The sequence below is a fragment of the Staurois parvus genome, unplaced genomic scaffold (assembly GCF_062004578.1).
Source record: "Staurois parvus isolate SC_StPar_1 unplaced genomic scaffold, SC_StPar_1.0 ptg000044l, whole genome shotgun sequence".
NCBI classification, from domain to species: domain Eukaryota; kingdom Metazoa; phylum Chordata; class Amphibia; order Anura; family Ranidae; genus Staurois; species Staurois parvus.
The window spans coordinates 6539623-6554161 of NW_028317840.1; the positions used below are offsets into that span (position 1 = coordinate 6539623).

The 14539-nt window shown below is 38.8% G+C and overlaps 1 protein-coding gene across 2 annotated transcripts in view; it reads left to right on the plus strand.

Annotated features, from left to right (window-relative positions):
- The window catches only part of GRID2 (glutamate ionotropic receptor delta type subunit 2), a 1339544-nt gene that overhangs the window by 1095821 nt on the left and 229184 nt on the right, over window positions 1-14539 (plus strand). The gene's annotated exons all lie outside the window — the stretch shown is intronic.

The window sequence follows — 14539 nt, forward strand, 5'->3', positions numbered from 1 at the left end:
ACTTTGTCATAAAACCAGAAAATCCAAAAATGTATCTTATATTCAAAAGTACTGGAAAAGATAGATTCAAATACAGAATCACCTACTCTGGCCTCCTGGTTCTGTGAATGTAAGACAGCAGTAACAAAAAGACAAAGTTCCACAGTAAATTAACTTTCTTATCTTTTATTTTGTTAGTTCATGCAAAGGACTAGGTGCAAAGTGCAGTAACATATATCAACCAATCAACAATTATTTTTCATTGGTTTGATGTTTATGTTAGGTTTTTAGGTAAATAATATATATAAACTTCCAATGATCAAAGCATGATGAGGACAAGTCCACATGGGTATACTGTCCTCCTGGATCCAAACAGACAGGAAGAAGAAAAAAGGCCATATTTCCATGTATACATGTGTTTCTTTAGCTTTTGTTCTTCTTTAGCTTTTTGTTCAATACAATAGTTCAAAGCTACTAGTAGTCCATCTAAGTTGCAACCATAGTATCCCTGCCAAGGACTTAAATTTGCTGCTCTGCTACAGATAAATGAGCATTTTTTCAGGAACATTGCTCTGGGTACAACTGATTCCTAGTTTATTTTAGAGATTTGATGAAGAGGGAGTGCTGTTGTCATTTGTGGAATCCATAAAATACCACTTTGAACTCTCAGTGATGTAGATAAGGGGGGTATGGGAGTCTGAACTCCCCTAGAGCATCCTCCCAAATGCTCAGTTACTCCCTGACATCACATCATGGAGCCGTGCCACTCAGTTTCAGCAATCAGATGTCAGAGAATATAGACTGAGCAGCTTTGGCAGTGTGGTCCCCAGACTCCCCCTCCTCCATGCTTGCCCTCCTCCTCACTGAATGTGGGGGTGAGGCAAGCACGACTGGCTGCTAGGACATTGGTGGTCCTAGCACCCAATCACTTGCTTGCCCCGCCCCCAGTCCCCCGACATTCAGAAAAGGAGGAGGGCAAGGATGGATCTTCCTCCTTCAGACCTACCCAGCCAGGTAGTGACATCACTGCAGGCAGGACACTGGAACATAGGGCAGGCTCTGCACAGATGTTGACCAGCGGCGCTGAGGGACTCAGATGAGTTAAATATATTACTGCTAGTACCTGTAAAAATGTCTTCTCACCTTACCCACGCACCACCACCTCATCTACCCCCCATACTGCCTCATCCACCCCTCATACTGCCTCGCCTACCTGTCATACTGTCTCACCCACCACTCATACTGCCTCACCTGTACCCCCATACCACTTTACCTACCCTACTATACAGCTTCATCTACCCAACCATACCCCCTCATCAATCCTACCATACCACATCACCTACCCCTCATACCACCTCACCTTCTCACTTCCAGGTATAGCACCTCTCTCCATCCCTTCCTAATCAATGTGCCTCCCTGTTGCTGTTTCATGGCCAGGAGACATTATTTTGCACACAGGCCCACTTGTTTCACAAAGCACCCCCATAGTTAACCTTACTGAGCAGTGTAAGAGGCACCATCATGAGTTACTCCTTCAGTTTTGAGAGCTGAACCCATCCCAGGAAAACAATTATCTACGGCCCTGTGAACTCTAGAAACTTTTGTCTGGCACCCTCCTTGGTCAGGTGACCTCTGTCTCTTGAGAGGGTAACCTATTTTGTGGAAAGCTGACAAACACAGGCCATCTGGCTTTTTAAGGTCTTAACTCATTAAATATCAGAGATAAATATCCAGCACCTCAGTTATTTTCTCTGAAGGGCTGGCTTTCAAATTAAATCCCATTCCAGCAATTGGGGGGTAGCCTATGGTCCCTGATGTTAAAGAGAACACTGTAGAATGTGATGTAAAGGAGCACTCTGAGGAGTCTGATGCAAGGGGGATGTTGCAGACTCTGGTATAAAGGGGAACTCTTACATCAGAGTCCACAGTGTACCTTTATATCAGAGTTCCCAATTTCTTCAAAATCTGCAGGATTGTTCTTTCCATTAGAGTTATCCTTTACATCAGGGTCCACAGAGTTCCTGCATGCACTGTAAGGGGGAATCCTGCAGACTCTGATGTATAGGGGAACTCTGAGGACACTGATTTAAGGAGGGGTGGCAGGCACTCTGATGTGGGTGACTCTGGTGAGCACACCACTTTCTGCAGAGTGAATACACAAAGGCAAGATGGGGTTATTGATATATAGGGGAACCTTACCTTAGTGTATTCACTCCCCCCTTACATCATTGACCCTGCCCCCAGTGCTCGACACAATGTGAACAGGTTACAAGACACTCTGCTCTATCAGAGCTGAATGACAAACACAGTACTATCACTGACAGGCACCCTGCATGGTTCTAAAGTAAATATTAGCTGATGAAAACACCCACCCACCAGAGAATGCACCCAATGATTAGAGAATAGCTGATATAGCCACAGCTCCAGATGTTTGTTGTCCTGGCCACCACTGAGTGTGTCAGTGGTGCTTGAAGTGTTGGTGAATCTGGAGGGTGGTTGGTGCATACCCAGTAGAGGCTCTGGTGTGGGAAGGTCAGTAGGTACATGAAATTTCTATAGAGCAGTACGAGCTGTGTCTCCCAATATTCTTTAGCTGATTAGAAGGAACTCATTGTCTAGTAGAGGTTTGCCTCCAGACATGTAATACGTAAAAGGCACCAAGTGGTACCATAACATCAGTGCATGCCTGCCCCCCATATGAGCCTGCCCAGGTTCTGCACGAGCCTGCCTGACTCCAGAACTGTGCATGCATATTTTTTACTGGCAGACACTGTCCATAGCAAACATTTAAGGACAATTTATAAATCTTGCAATATTTACAAACTGTAAATTTGTGAATGGTTGGCAATCCTGGTAATTGCAATAGCGGGACAAGAAATAGGGGGAAATCTGTTCAATAGGGACACAAGCAGATGTAATAATCTGATAGAGGTTCCAATCTTTTTCCTTAAGTTATTCAAAACAAAGTTGGTCTTTAAGGTAACAATGTAAATCTGGGTGATTGTGAGCACAACAAACACATAAGCAGCCAGCATAAAAAAGGTAAACCTCTACACCTCTGAAAAAACAGTATATAATAATAAATATGCAGTGCTAGATTGTAATTCACAGTTGGTAATGATAAAAAGTCATAAATATAAAGTGAGCGCTACTGAGGCGCATATATGGTGATGTGATAAGCATGTCTTATGGTGACGCATCAATATAGAAAGGACATAAAATGATGTGACAAAAGTGGATAGTTCATTCAAAACTGTAACGTAGGTCCAGATGAAACGGTGATCTGTGCTCCGTGTTGGTAACGTCAAATGACGAGGACCAGTAAAATTATGCACTTACCAGAAGCGCATAACAAATGTGCATGAAAATTATGTATCCTTTAGGGGGTCATCTAGGTGTGGTCAAGGGCTGCGGGGTCATCAAGCTCAATGTGGACACATAGGATGATACTGCTCACACACAGGTCACACTCTGCTCACATACCCATCAGAAACAGCTCCAGGATATAGGCAAACACGGAAGCTCCAGATACAGAAAGATCTCCAACTTTGGGGGGCTCGTAATTACCAACCCAAAGACAAATAGGTGCCAATAGTGTAGTATGTTTTATTAGAATAGGCAAAAATCCAGAAAGTAAAGCAGTAAACTCACATGTGGTTATAAGGTAAACAAATATGGCCACTGGTCTTCCTCGTGGCCGTGTGCGGCGTGGCGTCACTCTGGTAGGCTCCTCCTTGACGCGTTTCGTGCGCCAGCAAGTTGTCAAAGGGGTGAGCCCACCCAGAGGATGCCAGGACTTAAATAAAACTCTGCTGATGCGCAAGCGCGCATCATATCGAAGATACGCGCATGCGTGAACACGCGTCATATCTGAGCTACGCACATGCGCGAGCTGGAGACGAGCTGGGATAGGAGACAGTATGTCACCAATTACCCGGATACAATGTGTACTTAAGCAAATCTTTTTTCTAAGTACACATTGTATCTGGGTAATTGGTGACGTACTGTCTCCTATCCCGGCTCGTCTCCCGCTCGCGTATGCACAAAGCTCAGATATGACGCACGCCTGCACATACGCAGAGTGTTATTTAAGTCCTGGTGTCCTCTGGGTGGGCTCACCCCTTTGACAACATGCTGGTGCACGAAACACATCAGAAAGGAGCCTACCAGAGTGACGACCTACATTACAGTTTTGAATGAACTATCCACTTTTGTGACATAATTTTATGTCCTTTCTATATTGATGTGGCACCATAAGACGGTCTTTAAGGTAAACTGAATCAATATTATGGCACAGTGCTACTGTTTGTAGTTTATAGTAATAGCAGTTCACTTACAGTCATCAGAATTCAAAACAGTCACCATAAAGTTTATCTAAACTTAAAACATCTGACATTGGGACAAAGCAGACAAGGATTAGAACCCCTGTCAGGTTCTAGTTGCTTTCTGTGTTGCTCCTGTGTAGATTTACCCCATTATCTGTTCTGATGAGCAATATCACTGGAAAAAAAATTAAGTTCAACCTTATGAGGGTATTTCCAAAGTTAAGTTTTCTAATGAGGACATTTTGTTAGCTGACAACTGTCTAAGAAGGTATTTCCTTCACTTCCTGTAGGTTGTGACTACAGAATAGGAAATCAAGGGAAATCTTCCCAATGGAGCACAGGGATAAAAACAGGAGTTTTAACTATTCTCTGCTCTGCCCAATGCAAAAGACAAACTTTGCCTTGAGTTGAGCAAAAATGACTGTGTAATACATTAAACTTTTCTGCTTTGTAAAGACCCTCTAAAGATCTGAAACAATCAAATACAGAAAAGACAGAGAAACACATTTTTCTTCTCATACTTTAATATTTTAGCCCCAAATCCAAAAGATCTTTGAAAAAGACATTAAATGTATAATTTTTCCTAATGTCTACAATGATTGAGGTTTATTTCTTTTTAATTTGTTTGTTTTTTTAGATAATTTTTACCTGTTACACATTTGTTTATAAAATAACACATTACTGTGTGGTTGAAATAGATTTTTTAATTGCTGAAAGTTTTGCTTGTTTCTAGAATCTGTTTACTTGGAAACCCAGTATGAATATAATTCTCCCTGTATTTCATTTTTTTTTTCCATCTCCGTCGCTGATATGAGGATAGATAGTGGCTAGGCTGTAATCTAAAAATGACAGTTTAGTCTGCAGAAGAACACAACAATTGAAAATGAAATAGGACAACTACTTGGAGGACTGTACTTTACAAACTGGAGATGTAATCATAAAGTCCCATTAGGCTACCAAATATCAGTGCAGTATTGAAATACTTTCATTAGTATTGTCATCTAATATTTCACATTCAGTTTAAATGTAACACAAACTTTATTTGCTAAATCTCTACTGTTTACTGACCCAAGAGCACATGGGAATAGCAAAATAATTGAAAGTGACAGACACGCAGTATAATTGCATTTTTTTTCTCTTGAGTTAAATCATTTTCTTTCCCATGCCTGAGACTTCTGAGGCTTATGTGATAGCAAATACCATCATGGGTTGATTGCTAATAACTTTTCTAACTGAAACAGTTCAGTATCCTTAATAAAAATCTAAAGCTAACCAAAAACATTAGATGCAGTCAGATGTGGGTGCACAATATGAAAGCCAATTGTAATATTAAAGACACCCTGACACCAACTCATTCTTTTGAACAAAAATCTTCCCAAAAGGTTATATGTCCATTTAACCTATTTTTTTTTTGGTTTTGTAAAAGTCTTCCTTGTGTCAACATCCAAAAGACTTCTGCTGGGTGCTGTGATCTTGAATGTAATGTCAGCAGACATAGAACTGTCACTTAAATGACACTCTATATGATTCTCTTTTATTCTTCCCTGGCAGCTGCACACAGGCTTATATATGAGGTAAGGGGCAGAAATGCTGGGTCAACACAGACAGAAATTAGACACTCCCAGAAGAGGTCTGTGGTGTGCAAGAGAGGGGCATTTGCTAGGGAATTGACTGTCCTGGAGTAGTCACATTTTCTAGCAAGTTCAAAGGCACTTTGAAAGTGGATAAAAACATTATAGAATGGAATATATTGCAAGTAAGTGTTTAAGTAGCTGTGGGCACTGTCAGCCTCCCATTGCTTTGAATGGGGCTTCCCACTTGCAGATAATTGCAGGGAACCCCACTGAGTCTCGGTTAATCACAAATGCCTCCATCTCTCAAATATTAAGAAAGGTTGAGATCTGCTCACTGAAGTTGAAAATCTTGCCTCAACCTACTCTAAAATTTGGCTTCAAAAACTGGCCACCCCGCAGGACAGGTAATAACTACTGGAGGAAAGGTGAACTGGAGGAACCGTGTCATTTCATAGCATTTAGAACAAATAGCCAGCACAGAAGTCCTGATCATATACATATTAAACTGATTGTTTGAGTATGTCCTTGCTTTGCATGGCTTTAATATATCTAAGGCCTCTTGCACACTGCAGCTTAAAAAAGCTCAATACAGCTTTTTTTTTATTGATCTAAAATACAGCCCATTGTTTAAAAAACAAGCAATGCGTACTCGTTGTGGGGAAATATGAGCTAGGGCTATTGATTCAGGTATACCATTTTGTATTCATTATGCTTGCATTGTGATAAGAGTTAGAGTGATGTTTTAAGTAGATGAAATTATGATGTCTTAAGTAAATGATATAAGAAACGTCAGCATTATTTTCAAGCTTATATGGAAAATTTTAATACTCTTGAGTAAAAAAAATAGAAAAATTAGCATTCATGGTCATTAGTTTATGCCGGTACGAGCAAAAAATATTGATGGATTTTGCCTAGGAATGTACTGTGCACACAGATGCGCATTCGCAAAAATATGCGCTAATATGTGCAAAACAAATGCCTGAAATTACGTCCAGAAATGCTGATGCTCAAACATTAGTACTGTGTGCAAGAGAATTGCACCGAAATGTTACAAATATAAATAAATATTAAATATATGTAAAGTGTATTGGCAGCTTTACATTTACCTTAGAAACAAAGAACTCAGTATGTTTGGTATCATTCCTCACTGTATACAATTTTATTAAGCAAATTGTTTTAGCGAATCTGTTACAAAGTTTCTTACTTGGAGATCCTGCTATAACAGCACTTCTTGTTGGCCATTGACAACCCCAAACCATTGTCTACAAATTGGCAGCAGTGATGTCAGCCTGCCATGTGAGCTTTTAATAGACTTTATAGGCTGCCCAATGGCCATCTTAAGTGCACACACATCAGGCTGACAATGCTGCGCTAATTGTGAAGCAGTGGCTTAGCGTTGTCAGTCTGCTACAGGAAGTACTCCTGTTGACAGGTTCACTGCGTAAAAACCTTTGCAACAGATTCCAACAGATTTCATCTTTTTAACCTGAGAACAAAATTGTCAGTAACTACAACTTCATGTTATGATTTGCTTGAAAATTTAATTTAAAATTGATTAAAAAAAAGTTTGTTTCATCAAATTTTTTGACATTACCGGAACATGTGCAACAGTATACTTGGTTTAAGTGTTTACACTTTAAAATGGACCTATTTAAATCTTGACTTTAAACCCATTGCACCAAGTTAAAAAGCAGCAGTAGGTTCCTCTGCATAAAAAAAACATTGTCTAAAGACAGTGATTATTGGGATTTGGTTGAAGTCCACACCAGCTGACCTATAAGAATTACTGAAACTGTAAAGTGTTTTTTAAACAAGGACAGACCCATGGAGCAATGGAGCTAAGGTTAAGTATGGTCATATGATAAAATATGTGAAAGTACAGTAATATTTAGATTTAAATCATGAAAATGATGACCTTATTAAAGGTTCTGAAGGTGATTTAACGAAAAAACTAACAGTCTCAAGCTATTTAAAATAACAGTTGAAATGGATGGGTATTACTCTAGGTTGTAATTTAATTAACCTCTGTGACTCCACTTCTGTGGTATGCTGCTTGCCGAATAAACCTCTCACACATCTGGGCAATTCTAAATAAGTACATGATAAATACTGCAGAGGCTATGTTCAGCTAACATCTACAGATAGACAGATTACATTTTGAAGGAAAATCCACAGATATAGGCATATTCAATTTGTAAGCATATCTTTAATTTCAGCACATAGAGAAAATAAACTATATTTCCACCACGTATACAGTATATGTTACCCCAACATTTCATATCCCTGTTTTAAAAAGTATCCTGTTTTGTTTGTATTGCTTCCTTTGTGTGAAATACCTGGTGTTCCTGTCATTTCCCCTGCCATCCTATTTCAAACTGACCACAGTAGGCATGAGAGTACATCATCCCAGCATGGTCAGTTTTCTATATGCCTGTCCTTCAGTGATCAAACTTGTGCTGACATGCCCTGGGAAGATCAGTGTACTGTTATTTCTCCAGTCCCAGAAAATAATATATCTATGGTATATATATATATATATACACATCTTTTCTTTTCAGGGTAAGATGGAATAGGCTTGAAAGTCCAATTTAATTAGTTGTTCATATTTCTGTGCCCCAGTTATGGAGATACATGCTCTCTATTTGCCCTGTTTATGGGTATCCCCAAAAGAAAAAGTAAGAGAAAATCCCAATGTTGGGTTTTCCCCAAATGCAGGAGTAGTATGGATCTCTTCTCATGGGGCCACTAGTTCATGTGACACCTGAGGATTCCCTCACTTTGGAATGATTTCCTCTAACTTTCTGTTTTAGTTATGGGACAGGAATACCCCAATGGGAAACAGATGACACAAATAAAATGAAAAAAAAAAGTTGGCCTTTAGTTCTGCTTTAAAAGAAATGAATATTAAACAATTTAACAGTGAAGAACCAAAGGGCAGAAAATATACTGTTGATGGAAACCCCCAGGTAATACCTGCATTTTGCAGTGATGCAAGCACTTTGTTCACCATTCAGCTGCTTATGGATTACCAGAACCCAGCAGAGTGCATATGGAGGAGGACATGCTTGGTTGCAGGCTTAGCAGTGTATTTTGCCAGTTGGAGAGGCATATACTGTACAGTCCCCGCTAGGATTGGGTGAGAGCTAAGAGACTCCAATAATTTACTGTAAGTACAGAATTGCAGTAAACGTGTAATCATTTGTGAACTAACTTTTCTTGTCAGATGGAAATAAAAGGCTTATGCATTATAGCACAGGGGGCTATACACTGTAAAAGAAATTTGGTGTTGTGTACAGCCAGCTGTGCAATTTAATGACAAGAAGTAGCTGTCCATGTAGCGGTAAATGCAGATCAAAGCATATACATGCATACAAGTGCAGATGTATGCCACAGGGTGTGGACATTTAGATTGCCACACACCCATGCATTCCCATGCATTCCTGTAATTTAGCCTGCGTTTGACAAACATACCTTCCAGCATTAATGAAAAGCAAAAACAAATGTAGATGTAAAAGAAATGTATATGTAATAGATGTAAAAGAAAAAAAATTACTCATCCAAAACATAGTTTAGTTAATGGCATTGTGTAAATTGTTATTACCAATCGGAAATACGTACTTCAGCACATCCTCTTCTCATGATAAATATTGTTATATAACTGGTTAATTTAGCTTATACTGGCCATAAATGTTGAAATCCAATCCCAATTTTATTAAAGCATTCATGGGGACCACTAGGAGACATTAACAAATTCTGTTGTAGTAATTCCTCATTATAGCACACAGAAATTTTCCTGTTTGTAGGAAAACGTCTGTATGATCTGAGAAATCCTTGTGAACATGGCAAAAAATGAAGGTGTCAACCATGTATGCACTTGGCTTGTTGAAATGGAACTTTTGATTCAATACTTTATTTTTGTTGTTTTAAATAGAAATAGACAAAGTTGTCACTGGGAAAGGATGTGAAGGATATCTCACTAAAAGGATACAGAAAGTAATAAAAAATCCAGATTTAGTCTGAACCCCCTCCTTACTCCCTCAAAATAAAAGTTTTAGATTGTGTTTCCCTTTAATTCTTGAAAATAGCAATGGTATGGTCAGACCTATATTAAGCACTTTGAATTTTACTTATCATCTGTATAACACTGTTAAAATAGAACAAGAAAACTGCTGATTGTTCATTACTGGTTATACAATACACTGTTGATTGCAAGCTACAAATAAATAGTATTCAATATAAAGGTGTTCTTTTACAATAAAAAAATGTTTTACTTGTTTATAGATATATCTTAAAATGACAAATAATATATTTGATAGATAAAATAAGACACATGCTAGTATACTGCTTTTACAGTCTCACATACTGAATAAAACATTCTGTTTGAAATGTATTGACTCTAAAAGACTTCTTGAGCCACCTGAAACATTTTTCCAAATTCTAATTACATGCTGAACACATTCCTCAGCCAAAATCACTTTCATCAGATTATTATTAAAACTATTTTGACTTAAAAGACATTTGTTTAATGAAAATTAATTTCATGTTAAAATACTGATAGAATAGGATGTGCAGAGGAAGTGATGCAGAAAATTGAAATGTGAGCATGCAAAATTGAGGTTTAATATTTTATTGTCACTCATGTTTTCAGGCATGTACATTATTCTTCTAAGATACATATGCAAAATGTTTGTTCTGCCAAAGTCAAACTAAATTATCTCTTGAAAGATTGCTCTTTTGTTTCATATTTCAAAAAGACCCTGTAGCCAAACCATTCATTTTAACAAAAATATTTCCATAAAATTATACATTATGTGAATTTATTGTATTTTGCACAAAGTATTTAGCTGCAGATCTGGGGGTGCATTAAAAAAAAGTCAGGGGGCATAATTTCAACACTGTGTGTGTGTCACTGACTGCCACATATTCTATAATCCCTGTTCCCTCGGCAAGCTTCTGTACCATGAATCATGACATGTAAGTAAATGTCTAACAGACAGGGCAGAGGCTGTGCAGGAGTGAACAGGGAACACTAGTATATATTGTGCTGTCATTAGACTGGGATGAACAAACAGAACCTTTACCCCCTTATATCACGTGTCCCTAACACAGCCCCCCTTACATTAGATGTCCCCAACAGACTGCCTCATGAATGAATGCAAAGCAGGGATGAGAAATTAAGAGATTTAGTAGTAAAAAACAACACACTTTACACACATTATGTGCATGTAACTCCAGGTTTTAGCCATGGTCCCTTTGACTTCTGTTAGGTTGCAGGTTTTTGCCTCTTTCCTCCAAAAGTCCTGCATGCTGCATCTTTGGTACGCTTTCAGAAAACATGGAAAAAACCTGCAGTCAATGAGACTGTAGCTAAAACCAGGGGTAACATACAGGACAACTGGAGATACACCCGCACTGCAGCCAAACTGCAGCACACCAGAGTAAACCCACTTCATATCACATGGGACCAACGACTACAATAGGCTGATGACAAAACTAAACTCTTTTGGCTACACACATGAAAGCTACTACTGGAGGACAAAAAAGAAAAGAGCAGGAGAGGAGGAAGAGTGATTTGGGGGAAGGAAGGCAGGAAGGAAGGAAGGAAGGAAGGAAGGAAGATAGGGAAGGAAGGAGAGAGAAAGGCAGGAAGGCAGGAAGGAAGGAAGGAAGGAAGGAAGGAAGGAAGAGAGAAAGGAAGGAAGGAAGGAAGAAAGGGCTCACTCCCTTGGATGGTTCCTGGATCACTGGCTCAGTCAGAAGCATCACAATAGAACTGCTGGCTGCTCTGTGTACAATTTCCCATTCATACATCCCCTTCACAGATAGACTAGAGGGCACAGGGGAGAGAGCCAGGGGGAGGAAGAGCTGATCCAGCCTCTATCCTCTCCCACTGGTGTGGAGGATGGGGGAGGAGCTGGTGCTTCTGGGCACTGTGAAAAGAGAGATCAACAACACAGATGATGGCATTAGAGACCTGGGGGGGGGGGGGTCAGCTAAATTCTGGGGAGACTCAACCCACTCCAGCACCCCCCAGATCTGGCCCTGTTTAGCTGTAAAAGTCTACCATGTTAGGACATCCAAATGCCCTGATAGTGTTGCTGTGCACTGTGGCTGTCATCTTGGATGTGATGTCAGCAGACCGGGTCTGGAGCTGCCACTCAAGTATTCTCCTTTGCTCCATCCCCAGCAGCTACATAACAGGTTATGTAGAAAGGTCAGGGGTGGGATGAAGATGCTGGGTTGGCACAGACAGTAATAGACATTCACAAAGGAGATGAGGGTTCTAACATACAGGTTATATGCTGGGGAATTGACTCTTGAAGTAGTTACATTTTCTAACAAGTTTAAAAGCATATTGTAAGTGAAAAAATATATTATGGGAACATTACACTTCACATCTCCCAGGAGGCTGTAGGATCGTCTACAATGCACTGTGTGAGCTCTTGCATGCGCAGTTACTCTGAAAGCCACAGCTGCCACATCTTCCTCCTGGACACTAGCAACCCGCAGTGGTAAGAAGAACCAGCTGAAGGAAGACAGTGCTGGACCCAAGGCATTGAAGTAACTGATTTTTAAAAGTTAGCAGTTATTTTACTTGTAGATGCTAACTTAAAAAAAATAAAATCAAATTGCAGTCCTTCTTTAAGAACAATGTGAAAATGTCATTAGTATATGTTATCAAGTTTAAAGTATTTACATTAATGGCACACAGTAAATGAGATTAAAAACAAGCCCTTATTGAGCTTTGTTGCTGCTGGTACTTTGGGGAAATTCATTCTTAAAGTCCATAGCTTGACCATACTGGTTTACTTTAAGATATGAAATGCAGTGTGAATTAAAAAGTTCTAAACCTGTTTCATTCATTTATTTATTTATTTATTTTTGAGCCATAAATGGATGTAATAGAAAATCAAGACAGACAAAACACACCGCCAAAGTGGTAGAATAGCATTTCTTTACAGCAGCATATTATACTAAAATTACAGATTTTAAGCAATGCATTCTTTATTGCAATGTAACCTCCATGTATGAAACTCTAATGATCACTTTGAACTTCATCAGGATGTGAACTTTTGAGACTATGATATAACATTTGTAAGTGCTTGCCTTTTCTTAATTTTACATTTACTGTATATGGTTGCATGTTTTGATCTTTTAGGTTAAAGTAACTATGCAATTAGGTTAGGTTGCTAACTATGCTAAAAGGCATGTAAATATTAGTTGGACAGCTCCATGTCACGGGCAGTGGCATTCAGATGGTTCCTTTCATAGACTTAGTCACTTGAGAAATATATCTCCTATGAGAAGGCAGAAACACTAAGCAATATTTGACAGTTAATCATTTATTTATAACCCAGTTCATGTGTTAGTCAGTCTTCACCCACTAGCTAAAGCAGATCCCTCCTCTATACACCTGCACAGTGACAATTTACAAAGTGATAGAGGTCTCATGAGACCACTTCAATGCTTTTCAGGGCTGCAAGTTGGAATAAAGGATCTTACAAATACCAATATAAATCTCATGAGTCTTCTTTCTTTACAGTTCCTTTGTAATAGGAGTTTGCAATGAAAAACAAGTAATTACCCTTATCAGAGTGTAGGAAAGTCTCAGCATCTCTTGGGTAATAGAATACTAAATATTAATGAAATTCAGTTCAGCTGGCAGCAATAATTATATGGGGGAGGCTTTGGTCTCCTACTAATTTAACCCTAGCTTTTACTTGTTCATCAATAGAATACACCTCAACAACAAATAAGCAGAAGGAACCCTGAGGTATACACATTGTATAACATACATATTAGTATTAAAATAGTAAGTTGGGTACATATATTTATTTCATTCATAAAAATAATTTCCGTTTTTCCAACTTTTACAATTACATTGGGGTCCTAGTGAATGATGTAGGGGTACAGAAAGATTTTTTCCTTCCTGCTCCCTTAGCTTAGCTGACTTGTACAACTCATTTCTATTACACTTGACTAGCTTGCCTTAGAATTACACAGCAAAATCAGACATTATAACTATACAAAAAGTATGTGAGCTGGGGGATGGGAGGATGATAGGGACATTTGCCCTCTATATGTCAACACACCTAGAAATGATGACTGGATTGGAAAAAAAGCTCATCTTACCTGCCATGTTAGCAGATCAGTTCTGAGTGTATAGACTTGAAGAGTATGAAATGTACAGCAGGTATATAGTACACTACTCCAAAATTAAAAATGAACATGGTGTGCACGAATAACAATAATGAGGGCCCAACCTGGTGAGCTTTTTTTATGCATGAGAAAGTGTTGCTGTCAGTCAGGATGGTGGCAGGAGATCAGGTGAATTGCTTGCAGAAACTTATTTTTTTTAAATATTTTTATTGAGAAAAAGTAATATATGTAATACAGAAGTTTTTAACTGTAAAATACAGTATAAAACTCATGCAAAAGTACACATCTGTTGGATATAAAATACAGTGTTAAAAGGATTAGAAGGTCTTTTTTGTGCCTAGAAAAAAATCATATTTGCTATATTTGTACATCTTTCTGAGTACAACAAGGGGCCTGGTTTTCATCCATGTTCTGAAGTCTCTGATAGAATAAATGGAATCTTCAGGACATAGAGAAAGCCCATCTGTTCTAAATTACTCAGGAAATATTGTAATTGCGGCA